The following is a 12,132-nucleotide window of genomic DNA, read 5'->3' on the forward strand; positions in this document are numbered from 1 at the left end:
ACTGTTTGCTGATTTACTGCGTAATTCTACTGTTCTACTGTTTGAACTTCTTGCTGAATATCCAGCGTTTGTTCCTCTGGAGAGAGGCACCGGAGGAGGAGAAGATATCTTTATCGGCTGATAAAGATATTGCAAGGACTCTTAACTTGGACTATACTAGTGAGTCTTACTGGATGGAAATACTGTGAATGACTTAATGGACTGAATGACAATGCTTTAAACTCTAAATGGATTAAAAACTATTTAAACTACAAACAGTGTTTGTGTTCAGTGTGTGTATACTCTGGGGCCCTTCCACTCTCGGTTTGGCTGCCTGGCTTGACTACTGCTGCAATACTCTGCTAGGGTTAATCCCCAAACACTAACATTGGTTATGGGCCCAGCAGCATAGTCTAACTAACCAGGATATAGCAGAGAGAGTTGGTGTGAGTTGCACATTACTGTAAAAACAAACTGTTTTAGTTAGTTTAAAATAGTCAAAATATCTGAAGAGCAATGGCACAAGTAAATTTGTCACAACTGTCCATGATATCCAGGCTGGATGGAACAAACTATGTTTCATGGTCAATGAAATGTAGTTTACTTCTACGCAGAGAAGGTTTGTGGGACATTATAGCAAACCCACCAGATGTGAGTAGCTGGGATCCTGCTAATGATGATGATAAAGAAAAGTTACAAGACTTTAAACTGAAGAATGAGCAGGCTTTATGCATCATAGGACTGACTCTCTGTGATCAGCAGCTTGTCCATATTCGTGGAGAAGAAAATGCTGCAAACTGCTGGGAGAACCTCAGGAAGATTTATGTTCGGGACAGTGTAGGAGCACATATAAATCTTACACGGAAGCTTTTTCGAACGCATCTTCAGAGGAATGGAGATATGTTAGTTCATTTAAACTGTATGAAGAGCATTTTTTCAAGATTTGCAAGAAAAAGAGCTTATATTTAATGAACTGCAACAAGTCTACATCATATTATCTTCATTAGATCAAAGCTATGATGACTATGTGACTTCGTTAGAGGTGTTGCCAAAAGATAGCCTCTCATTAACCGAGATTACAGGCAGGCTACTAGAAGAAGCCAGAAGAAGGCGTGAGCGTGACGAGCTGAGAGAAGATAAGAAAGAAGAGAAATTATCTTCAAAGCTTGAAAGAAACCAGCAAAGCAAATTACAGCACCTGGAAGAAGAGAATTTATCTTCGATGGCATACACAATTAAAAAGTGTTTTAATTGTGGAGGCAGAGGACATTTGGCAAGATTCTGCAAAAAGAGAAAAGCCAGAATGTAAAAAAGCCAAAGAAAGCATTTGAACTAGCCATGTTTAGCAACTCTGATGTGAAGAATGATCTATGGGTGGTTGACAGTGGCGCATCCCACTGCATCACAAGAGATAAGACAAAATTTATAAAAATGTCTAAAAGTTCTCAACATATATCTCTTGCAAACGGTTGGAATCTTAATGCGAAAGGTGAAGGTTTTGCACATTGTCCGTGCATAAACCAGGATATAAAAATGTTGTATGTACCGCAACTAAAGTTTAATTTGCTTTCAGTAAGGGTATTAGATAAATTAGGTTATGTAATTACTTTTAAGGATAATAATTGCATAATTAAAAAAGATAACAAAAGGGTAACTGCAGCTTTAAATGGAACATTATATGTCTTAGATAATAGTAAGAAAGGGGAGGCACAAACTGTATTTAATAATATTAAGCCTCATGAAGAATGTATCCATTTATTGCATAGGCGTTTGGGGCATGTAAATTTTAAAATGCTAAAACGTACAGTAGAGTTATCTGAAGGAATAAGGTTAAAACCTTGTGATAAATATTTGCGTTGTAATGTTTGCTGTGAAGATAAGAGCAAAGTATTGCCTGCAAATAGGCTAAATGGTTTCAATACAAAAGAACCTTTAGAAGTGGTATTTGCAGACATAATAGGTCCAAAGAAACCCAGTATGGGGGGTGCTAGATATATACTGAGCATTATGGACCATTATTCTAGATATGGGTTTTGCTATTTAATGAAAAGCAAAACTGAAACATATCAACATTTTTTCAATTGGCTTAAGTTTGCTGAAAGAAAGTCTAAACGACAACTGATAACCCTGGTGACAGATAATGGTACGGAATTTATTAATAACAAATTCCAGAACAGACTTAAGATAGCTGGAATAGAGCATAAAAGTCTGCTCCATACAGGCCAGAACATAACGCTTTTATTGAAAGAAGAGGCCAAACACTACAGGCAATGGTTAGAACAATGTTAAATGATTCTGGGTTACCTGATTCTTTGTGGGGGAGGCTACAATGTGTGCTAATAACATATTGAACAACGTTGTTAATACAACAACAGGTGAAATACCATTCACCAGGTGGCATGGCAGGAAACCTGACCTAAGTTACCTGCACACATTTGGTGCACCAGCATGGGTGCATATTCCTGCACAACTCAGAAAAAAAGGGGAACATAGAGCTAAAAGATTTTTCTTCGTTGGTTATCAGGCAAACCATAGGGCATATAGATTTTGGGAGAAAGGCACATCTAAAGTGTTATGTAGTGCTAGTGCCCAATTTCTAGAACATGAAGGATGGGAGAAATTAGAACAGGATGCCAATAAAGATGTAATTATTGAATCCTATAGAAATCCCATTAGTTATCCCTGTAACTTTAAAAAATAAAGTAAAGAGACAAATACAGGATGAAATAGTGCCCATAAAGGAAGAAACAGATTCAATAGCTGAACAGGATGAGGAAGATGAACAGGTAGTAGTTCAACAAAGTCCTCCTGTAAGCCCTGTAATTCCCAGAAGAACTACACGTATATCTAGACCGCCTGATAGGTACCAGGCTAACACAGTGTGCCAGATTAATCAAGTTCCTAATTCTGTTGAAGAAATTAAAAAGTATCCTACTAAGGAAAAAGAAAGTTGGTATGCAGCAATGAATAAGGAACTGAATTCATTAAGTGATATGAAGGTGTATGAAAATGCCAAATTACCTGTAGGTAAGAAATCCATTGGCTGCAAATGGATATTTAAGGTAAAAACAGATAAGGATGGTAATTTAATCCATAAGGCAAGGTTAGTAGCCCAAGGTTTTAGGCAGAATGCAAATGACTACAATGAGGTGTTTGCACCTAGTCTTAAGGCAGCAACCTTGAGGGCAGCTTTAGTGTGGGCAGCTAGTAAAAACTATATAGTTAACCATCTAGATGTGGAAACTGCTTACTTGCACGCCCCATTAAAACATACTATTTATATGAAAAACCTGTTGGTATTAAAAGTGAAAATAAGGATAATAATGATTGTTGGTTGTTAAAGAAAAGTCTCTATGGTCTTAAACAATCAGGCTATGAATGGAACCAGTATATTGTAAAGGAACTAGACAATATAGGATTTAAAGCTGGTTTAGCCGATCCATGTCTGTTTAAGAGGGAGACAAATGGGAAAGTATCATTATTATTGTTGTTCACAGATGACATTGCATTGATAACTGAAACTAATGATGAAGCAAATAAAATAATAGCATCATTAGGAAAGAGAATAAAGATCAAGCAATTAGGGGGAGATAAAGAAGTATCTCGGTTTGAATATAAAGAAAACACGGAAAGGTTTTAAGATATCTCAGGAAGATAAGATAAGCAAATTGCTAAAAGATTACAAGATGGAGCTTTGTAAGCCGGCTAAGACTCCAATGAGTCAGGAGTTTAGCAACACTGATGAACAAAGCCGGAGTTTGATAAGGTGATTTATCAATCTTTAATTGGTAGTTTGAGTTATATTAGTAATTGGTCTAGACCAGATATTTCGTACTGCGTGAATCAGTTGGCTAGATTCAATTCTGCACCATGTGAAAGACACTGGATTGCAGCTAAGAGGATATTAAGATATCTTAAAAAGACAATGAATTATTCATTGTATTTAGAACCAAAGGGTGATTTAATCCTGAGTGCTTATGCAGATGCTAGCTTTGCATCAGAAAGAGACACTAGAAAGTCGACTTCAGGAACAGCCATAATGCTGGGTAAGACATTAATAGGCTGGAAGTCAATAAGACAACAGCATATAAGTTTGTCTACTATGGAGGCAGAATTCTCCTGTTTATCTCTGTTATGTACAGAATTAATAATGTATAAACAAATGTTAATTGATATAGGTATAACTGTGGATTATCCTATAATTATACATGAAGATAATCAGGCAGCAATTCAAATGGCCACAAATATTGTAGTAAAAACAAGGAGCAAACATACAGATCTAAGATACCTAAACGTGAGACAATCTGTAAGAAGTAAGATGATTCAGCTAGAGTACTGTATGTCGGAGGACAATTTAGCTGATAATTTTACTAAAGCCCAAGGTGCCAGTAAGCACCAGGAGAGTTGTGAAAAATATGGGGTTAGATTGTAAAGGTATTATATATTTATTTCACCCAAAAGGGGAGTATGTTAGGTATAACATTGATACCAAATATGGTTTGGGTGAATAAATATATAAAACTTAGATATCATGGTTTAAGTGCTTATCACTTTAAGCACAATGCTGCAGGCAATTAGCCGATTAAGGGTGCGGTTAGAAGTTACAATATAAGGAAGCATTAGAAGCTGGAAAGCTTACTGCGACTAACTGTGTCTTTACTGCGACTAACTGTGTCTTACTGTGACTAACTGTGATTACTGACTGTGAGTGCCTGTGACTGAGATGTTCCTATCTGCTACTGTTTGCTGATTTACTGCGTAATTCTACTGTTCTACTGTTTGAACTTCTTGCTGAATATCCAGCGTTTGTTCCTCTGGAGAGAGGCACCGGAGGAGGAGAAGATATCTTTATCGGCTGATAAAGATATTGCAAGGACTCTTAACTTGGACTATACTAGTGAGTCTTACTGGATGGAAATACTGTGAATGACTTAATGGACTGAATGACAATGCTTTAAACTCTAAATGGATTAAAAACTATTTAAACTACAAACAGTGTTTGTGTTCAGTGTGTGTATACTCTGGGGCCCTTCCACTCTCGGTTTGGCTGCCTGGCTTGACTACTGCTGCAATACTCTGCTAGGGGTTAATCCCCAAACACTAACAAGGGCGGTGATCGTGGTGACGGGGTTTGGACGAGTGAACCCAAACAAATCTGAGACTTCGGTCCTCCTCAAAGACCTGGTTTATTGGGTACACCATTTAAATTCATTTCGATGAACTTAAAACCAGCTCTACTTATTTCCCACAGTTTCAGTATAATAAAATGTTAGATATCCCTCCTCCCATTAGTGTCACAGTCACATTGTCCTATTAAGTGTCCTTGCATCTCCTTGGGAACTAGATCCAGTCTCTGGTAACCACTTGTTGGGATGACTGTCAAGCTTCCAATTTATATGCTCGTAGCAGGCAGAACTCTGAGGCAAGCAAGTTCCTCAAAGAACAAGTTTATTGGATATATCATATTGGCACAGGCTGATAAAAACCGACTCTAAAGGTTCCTGTTAGGAATGTGAGTCACCTAACAGCTATTTGGGATGGAAATATATAAACCAGGATAGACATTTTGATACTGTCTCTTTAAGAGCATGCTAAAAACTGCAATTGGGTGTGGTTACTCAAACGGCCATAAGATGGAGCCAAAAACCTGGGTTGTTTTAGTCTTAGTCTCAGAAGAGAGTGTGAGTGTATCTCTGTTTCCTTCTGTTGGAAAGTATTGCCGTTGCTCCATTTCTTCTAATTGACTGATATTTCTGGATTTAATGTAAGTCTAATACTGAACTGTTTTTGACACTGGACTTTGATATTTGGATTATGCCTGGATTGAAAACTGACTGATTTACTTGTGAATGACTTTGGATTGCTTATTTTGGACTTTGCTTAACGTTTCTGGAAGTAAAAACCTACATTTACTGTACAGTGTATCTGTGTGCTCTGTGTGTGTATTATTCCAACACTTCTCTCAAATACGTCTCCCTGTATGCGCTCATTCTCCTAACGGGGAATTACCTCAACAGTTCCCATGGTTTTCACCTAATTAAAAGCAAAAGTTTTCTCCCCTTTCCCAAACACGGTCCAATCAAGGTGCTGTTTGGTTGCTTGGAAACGTCTCTCCTCCTCTCTCTAGCCACCTGTGGGACTGTCCTTGGTTCTCAGGGGAAACTATTTTGTTTTGGCTACAAAAACCCAACTACCTCTATTCCCCTCTCCCTATCCCTCAGTACCATTGTGGCAACACTGAAGCCTCCAAGATGGCCTCAGTCAGGCCAGCTTCAGAGTTGACGATGACCTTGGTTCTCACGAGATAGCAGTCTGCTTTGACTAGGCTACATTCCATTCCTCTCCCCTCTACTCCCCAAACTGTGTGGTACTTGGGAAACAGAAAATGGCTGCGGCAGGCTTTATCCATTTTAAAGTTGACACCTGGTTTTACTTGACCAGAATTGTATTCGGTCAAACCCAACTTCTGTGGGATGCTGTCCCCTTGGGTGGAGCTCTTGTATATTGTGCAGAAGATTCATTTACAAAAGTTGTGAGGCACTTACGGGAGTATGATGGTGAGGCTCTGGCTCAAGCAAGGGTTTGGCCCAACCCAAAACTTCCTTTATTACCTGTGCTGAAACAGGCAGAGTCCAAGGCAGCACCCTCCAGAAAAATGGTGTTGGTGCTGACTGGGTGAGATTGCCCAGACCAGATCTACTGTGTTTCTCTGAAAATAAGATCGGGTCTTATGGATTTTTGCTCCAAAAGACACATTAGGGCTTATTTTCTGGCTAGGTCTTCTTTTGGGGAAAATACGATACCAAATGCATGTGTCTAGCATGTATCTTAACTGGGACTTATATTATGAGCATCCTGAAAAATCATGCTAGGGCTTATTTTCTGGTTGGGTCTTATTTTGGGGGAAACACGGGTATCATCCAGATTAGACTTGGCGTCCCTGTGTGGTTGCCAAATTACTAAAAGAAAATTCTGGGTCATTCCACGCAGGGTTTCAAGGAGAACAGGACAACTGTTTGAGGCGGAAATAAGGTGTATTCAACAGCGAAGCGGAGAAGTACATTGGCTCAGTGGCTTAAGGATGCTGGAGTTGGTCTCTGCTCCAGTGGTTCGAGCCCTAGCACTGCGTAGCAGGATGAGCTCCCGAACTTGCCTCAGTTTCTGCCCACCTAGCAGCTCAAAAGCATATATACCGCCAATAGACAAATAGGTTTACCACTTGGACGGGGATATGAGTTGGTGCTTTGTGCGGGCAGTCAGATTTCTGCCGGCTTTGAACCTTCCCGTTTGCGATGCCCATTTGCGAGGTGGTGATGGGGGCGGGGGGAGGGGAAAGGGGCTTGGCTAATGCTGCAGAAAAAGCTGCTTGTCTTTCTTTCTGTTGCAAAGTTCGCTCGGTCTCCTGTGGTGCACCTTGGGAGGTGTGTGAGCATGTACCATAACAGAGCTAGTAGATTTGCAGGCAAAGTACTACGCTTCAAGTAGCATTGCAGACTCCTGGCTAATGTAACAGCACCCTACACTAATAATAATAGTAACAGCAAAACGGTCAGCTCTGAGAAGCACTAGGGGGTGACGTGATATCCGTCTTCCAGTATTTGAGGGGCTGCCCCAAAGAAGAGGAGGGTCAAGCTATTCTCCAAAGCACCTGAAGGCAGGACAAGAAGCAAATAAGGATGGAAACTAATCAAGGAGAGAAGCAACCTGGAATTAAGGAGAAACTTTCTAACAGGGAACAATTAATCAGTGGAACAGCTTGCCACCAGAAGTTGTGGGTGCTCCATCAGTTTTCAAGAAGAGACTGGACAGTCGCTTGTCTGAAATGGCAGAGGGTCTCCTGCTTGAGCAGGGGGTTGGACTAGAAGACCTCCAAGGTCCCTTGCAGCTCTATTCTGATTCTGATCCACTCATCGGTCACTTTCTTCAGGGCTCTTAATACTTCAAAAAGTCACTAACTGAACGGTTGTAAGTGAAGGACTACCTATATTGTTGGGTTTTTTGAGCATCTCTTCCCGAGCAGCTATTTCTTCCCTAAAATCAGTATTTCCCTATTTTTTTTCCCCAATCCTGTTCTGGCTCTTCTCCTTTAAATCCAGCTATGTGGACTTCAACTCCCAGAATTCCCCAGGCAGCATGGCCGTTGCTGAGATTTCTGGGAGTTGAAGTCCAATTCAACTGGAAAGGGTCCCCAAACCGGGAAACCTCGCTGTTCGCGAAGCAGGGTGGAAAGAAAAGGATCCATTCCGAAGGTTTAGCAGGGACAAATTTGGGATCGACGAAGTGAGGTTGCCTCTTCGCCTTTGAAATTCTTGGGGAAAGCGCAGACAATTTCCCGCTTGGAAAATAAATGGATCTTGTGCTCCTTGACCCAGGTTAGAAGATTGTCCAGGCGGCAGTCACACGCCCAAGGATTTCCTGCAAGATCCAGGCTGAGATTGGCAGACAGGATGCCGGCCGGAGGATCCAGCCTGGTGAGCTCGTTGGCGGAGAGATCCAGCAGCACCAGTTGGTCCAACAGCTGAAATTCCCCAATGGTGATGTCGGTCAGGCTGCAGTTCCTCAGGGAGATCATGCTCAGCCTGGGTCCCCAATGGAAGTCTATCGGGGCAACGCATCGGATTGGGTTGTTTTCCAGGATCAACCTCTCCAAATTTTCTAGGCCGCTGAACATGTCTGGAGAGAGATGACGGAGGCGATTGGAGGAGAGATCTAGAAAGGTCAACTTCTTCAGCTTGGAGAAACAGGAAATGGGGACCTCCTTCAGCTGGTTTTGGTCAAGGCTCAGGATCTTAAGTTCCTTCAGGGTTTCGAACCAGGATGCCCGCAGCTCAGCCAGTCGGTTTCCACTGATGGATAAAAGCGTCAGGTTCGTCACATTGGTGAAGATCTCTGGGGGTAGATCTTCCAGGAGATTGGTGGACAGATCCAGGGTGTGCAGTTCTGGGAGGTTACGGAAGAGGCCACTGGGAAGGGTCTCCAGCCTGTTGTTGGAGAGGTGAAGTTCCTGGAGGTTTGGGAGATCTTGGAGGGCTTCCACGCCAAGGCTGGAGACCTGGGTGAACTCAACGGAGATCATTTTGGTTCGTACAGGGAAGCCGATGGGAAATTCATGGAGAGATGGGGAGTTGCAGACAAACTCAGTGATATTTTCTGGAGCAGGGTGGGGTGGGCAATAAGGAACCTGCTGGGTGTAGCTGTTGAAGGACACCACAAGGCAGATGATCAGAAGAGGTGGAACCGAAGACTTCATCCTGTGGAGAAGCGGGGAGAGTGTCAACTTAAAAAAAACAAAAAAACTCCTTTGGTCATTTTAGTTGCCATCAGAAATGGAGTGGAGGAGAGCAGTGCATTCCTCAAACGCCTTGGGAGCTTTTTTATTTTTTATTTTTTAAACTATTACCATCTGGCAGACGGTGCCGGATAATAAAAACAAGAACAAATAGGCTGAAAAACAGCTTCTATCCCAGGGCAGCAGCTCTGCTGAATTCTACTGTATATAGTGCACTATTAATGCAATCTCAGGAGTTTTCAATTCCATTGTATAGTATGGGAAGGATGTGGTGTTTGGGTTTATTTCCATACTCATAATGTACATGGAAGATGATATTTAATTTCGTTGTACGAGGTGCAATTGACAATAAACTAAACCTAACCTAACCTAACCTAACCTAACCTAACCTAACCCTAACGTAACGTAACGTAGCTTGGCTTGGCTTGGCTTGGCTTGACTTGACTTGACTTGACTTGACTTTTGACTTGACTTGACTTGACTTGACTTAACTTGACTTAACTTAATTTAATTTAATTTAATTTAATAAGGGCCAGTTCCCTCTCTCTCATGGGCTGTGAAAATGCAGCTGAGAGAGAGACAGCAGGAAGTGCCTCACCCTACCCATCAGTTTGGGTGAGGAAACTTGGAGTCCAAAGCAGGAACTTGGATGGAGAAAATACCTCGGAAGGGACAAGGCTGTACTTCTGTGGGGCGTAAAGGGCCTTTTCAATCGTGCAAGTCTCTCTTATTGTAACTGTGAGATAAAGGCGGGGTGTCCTCAGTCTTGCTTTCCTGGTCTGGACCGCCTTGGAGGGCTTTCCTCCTTGCCACTTTCCTCCAAGCCCCTCTCTCCCCCTCCTCTCCTTCTGCCTCCCTCTTCCAGGTGCAGAACTGAGATTTCTTTCTGTTCTGTTTCGCCCTTGTCCACCTCTTGCAAAATCCAGTGAAAAGCTCTCCTAAAATAGCTGCTTCCCCTCCTGACTTTAAGGTTATCTGCAAACTTGATAAAGGGAAGAAGGAGGTCAGCGTAGGTTGTGGCTGGGGAAGTGTTAACTAACTCCCCCCCTTCCGTTTCTTCTTCATTTCTTTCTTTCTCCATTTCTTTCTTTCTTTTTTCTTTTCTTTCTCTCTCTCTCTCTCTGACTCTCTTTTTCTTTCTTTCTTTCTCTTTCTTTCTCTCTCTCTCTTTTTCTTTCTTTCCTTTTTTCCTCCCTCCCTCCTTCCCTTCCCACCCTTGTTTCTTGTTTCTCTCTCTTTCTCTCTCTCCTAAAGATCCTTTTCCAAATGGAAACTGGACTTTCTTGGTTTTTTTTATCTTGGAAAACATTTTGCTTCTCACCCAAGAAGTTTCTTCAGAATGGAACCGAAGAAGCTTCTTAGATGAGAAGCAAAATGTTCTTAAAGAAACAAAATTCAAGGAACTCCAGCTGCCTTTAAAAAAAAAAAAAAGCACCTTTGGGACAACTATGACCTCGATGACAGAGAATCTCCATAGACTGACCTTTCTTTCTTTCTTTCTTTCTTTCTTTCTTTCTTTCTTTCTTTCTTTCTTTCTTTCTTTCTTTCTTTCTTTCTTTCTTTCTTTCTTTCTTTCTTTTCCTTTCTTTTCTTTCTTTCTTTCTTTCTTTCTTTCTTTCTTTCTTTCTTTCTTTCTTTCTTTCTTTCTTTCTTTCTTCTTTCCTTTCTTTCTTTCTCTTTCTCCCTCCTTTCTTTCTTTCTTTCTTTCTTTCTTTCTTTCTTCTCTTCTCTTTTCTTCCTTCTTTCCTTCCTTCTCCCTTCCCTCCCTTCTTTCTTCCTTCTTTCTTTCTCTCTCCCTCCTTTCTTTCTTCTTTCTTTCCCCTCCCTCTTTTCTTTCCTTCTTTCTTCCTTCTCTCCCTCCCTGCTTTCTTTCTTTCTCTTTCCCCCCTTTCTTTCTCCCTCCCCCTCTCTTTTCCTTCCTTCTCCTTTCCTTTCCTTCCCTTCTCCCTCCTCCCTCCCTCCCTCCCTTTTATTTCTTTCTCTGATTCTTCATTAGAGAACCTCAAAGACTAGAAATTTCGCAGAAGCAGACTGAAAACTGCCTTTGGCAGACAGGATCCCACCCCCCCTTGCTATGATTCGCACCCTCCCCTTTGCCATTTTCCCTTTCTTTCCAAATGAACCAACACTCAGATTGTGCAAAACACACACACACACACACACACAAACACAACACCAAATCCAACCCTAAGTGTACCACGGCCTCTGCACTTACCTGGAACTCTGTCCAAACCTCAACCCTGCCAGCGTTTTGGACGCTGTGTTCAGCAGGAAATCTCTTATCGTATATACCAAAAGCAGGAAGGTTCTGCTCTCAAATACCTTCCCGGAAACAATACCCAAAAAAATTTCCCCTGCCTTGATTGCATCACGTTGAGAAACAAACTTGGCTGAACTTGGTTCAAAGGCCCCCAGATGTTGAAAATCTGTTTCCCTGCCCCCAAAAGAGAGAGAACATTTGCCTGATTTTGGGTTGAGAAACATTTCCCTTATGTTTTTTTTGGGAAAAGCGGCCTGGAACAAGGGAAAAAAAAACAAGGCTGGGGCTTTAGTCAGGTTTCCACATCTCCCTTGAAAAAAACATCTAAGAAAAAACCATCTAGAATAGAGTAGAAGAACAGAGTTGGAAGGGACCTTGGAGGTCTTCTAGTCCAACCCCTGCTTAGGCAGGGAATTCATTGAAGAGATGCATAGTTTCTCATTCCTGCCCCCCAAAAAAGATCCATGAGTGGGTTTCATTTCCAGTATTTTCAGGAAAACAGGAAGTGACGAAACGGGGCTAGTTTTTGGCCTGCGGAAGCCTGCAGAAGCCTTCCTGAAGCCTTTGGGAGGCAGAAAAAGGCCTCAAACCCTGCTGAAAATCA

General features: G+C 41.6%; 1 pseudogene across 1 annotated transcript; it reads right to left on the reverse strand.

Annotated features, from left to right (window-relative positions):
• Positions 1 to 6,994: 6,994 nt before the first annotated feature.
• LOC148133568 (phospholipase A2 inhibitor beta pseudogene) lies at positions 6,995 to 11,579 on the reverse strand (annotated as a pseudogene). Its single transcript, XR_015746827.1, has 2 exons — positions 11,484 to 11,579; positions 6,995 to 9,230 (listed from the first exon to the last, which is right to left on the reverse strand). The product of XR_015746827.1 is annotated as a phospholipase A2 inhibitor beta pseudogene (transcript).
• Positions 11,580 to 12,132: the final 553 nt, after the last annotated feature.

Source organism: Notechis scutatus, chromosome 1, assembly GCF_049901735.1.
Source record: "Notechis scutatus isolate UNSWTSFEM ecotype Mainland chromosome 1, rNotScu1.2, whole genome shotgun sequence".
In the NCBI taxonomy this organism is placed as follows: Eukaryota; Metazoa; Chordata; class Lepidosauria; order Squamata; family Elapidae; genus Notechis; species Notechis scutatus.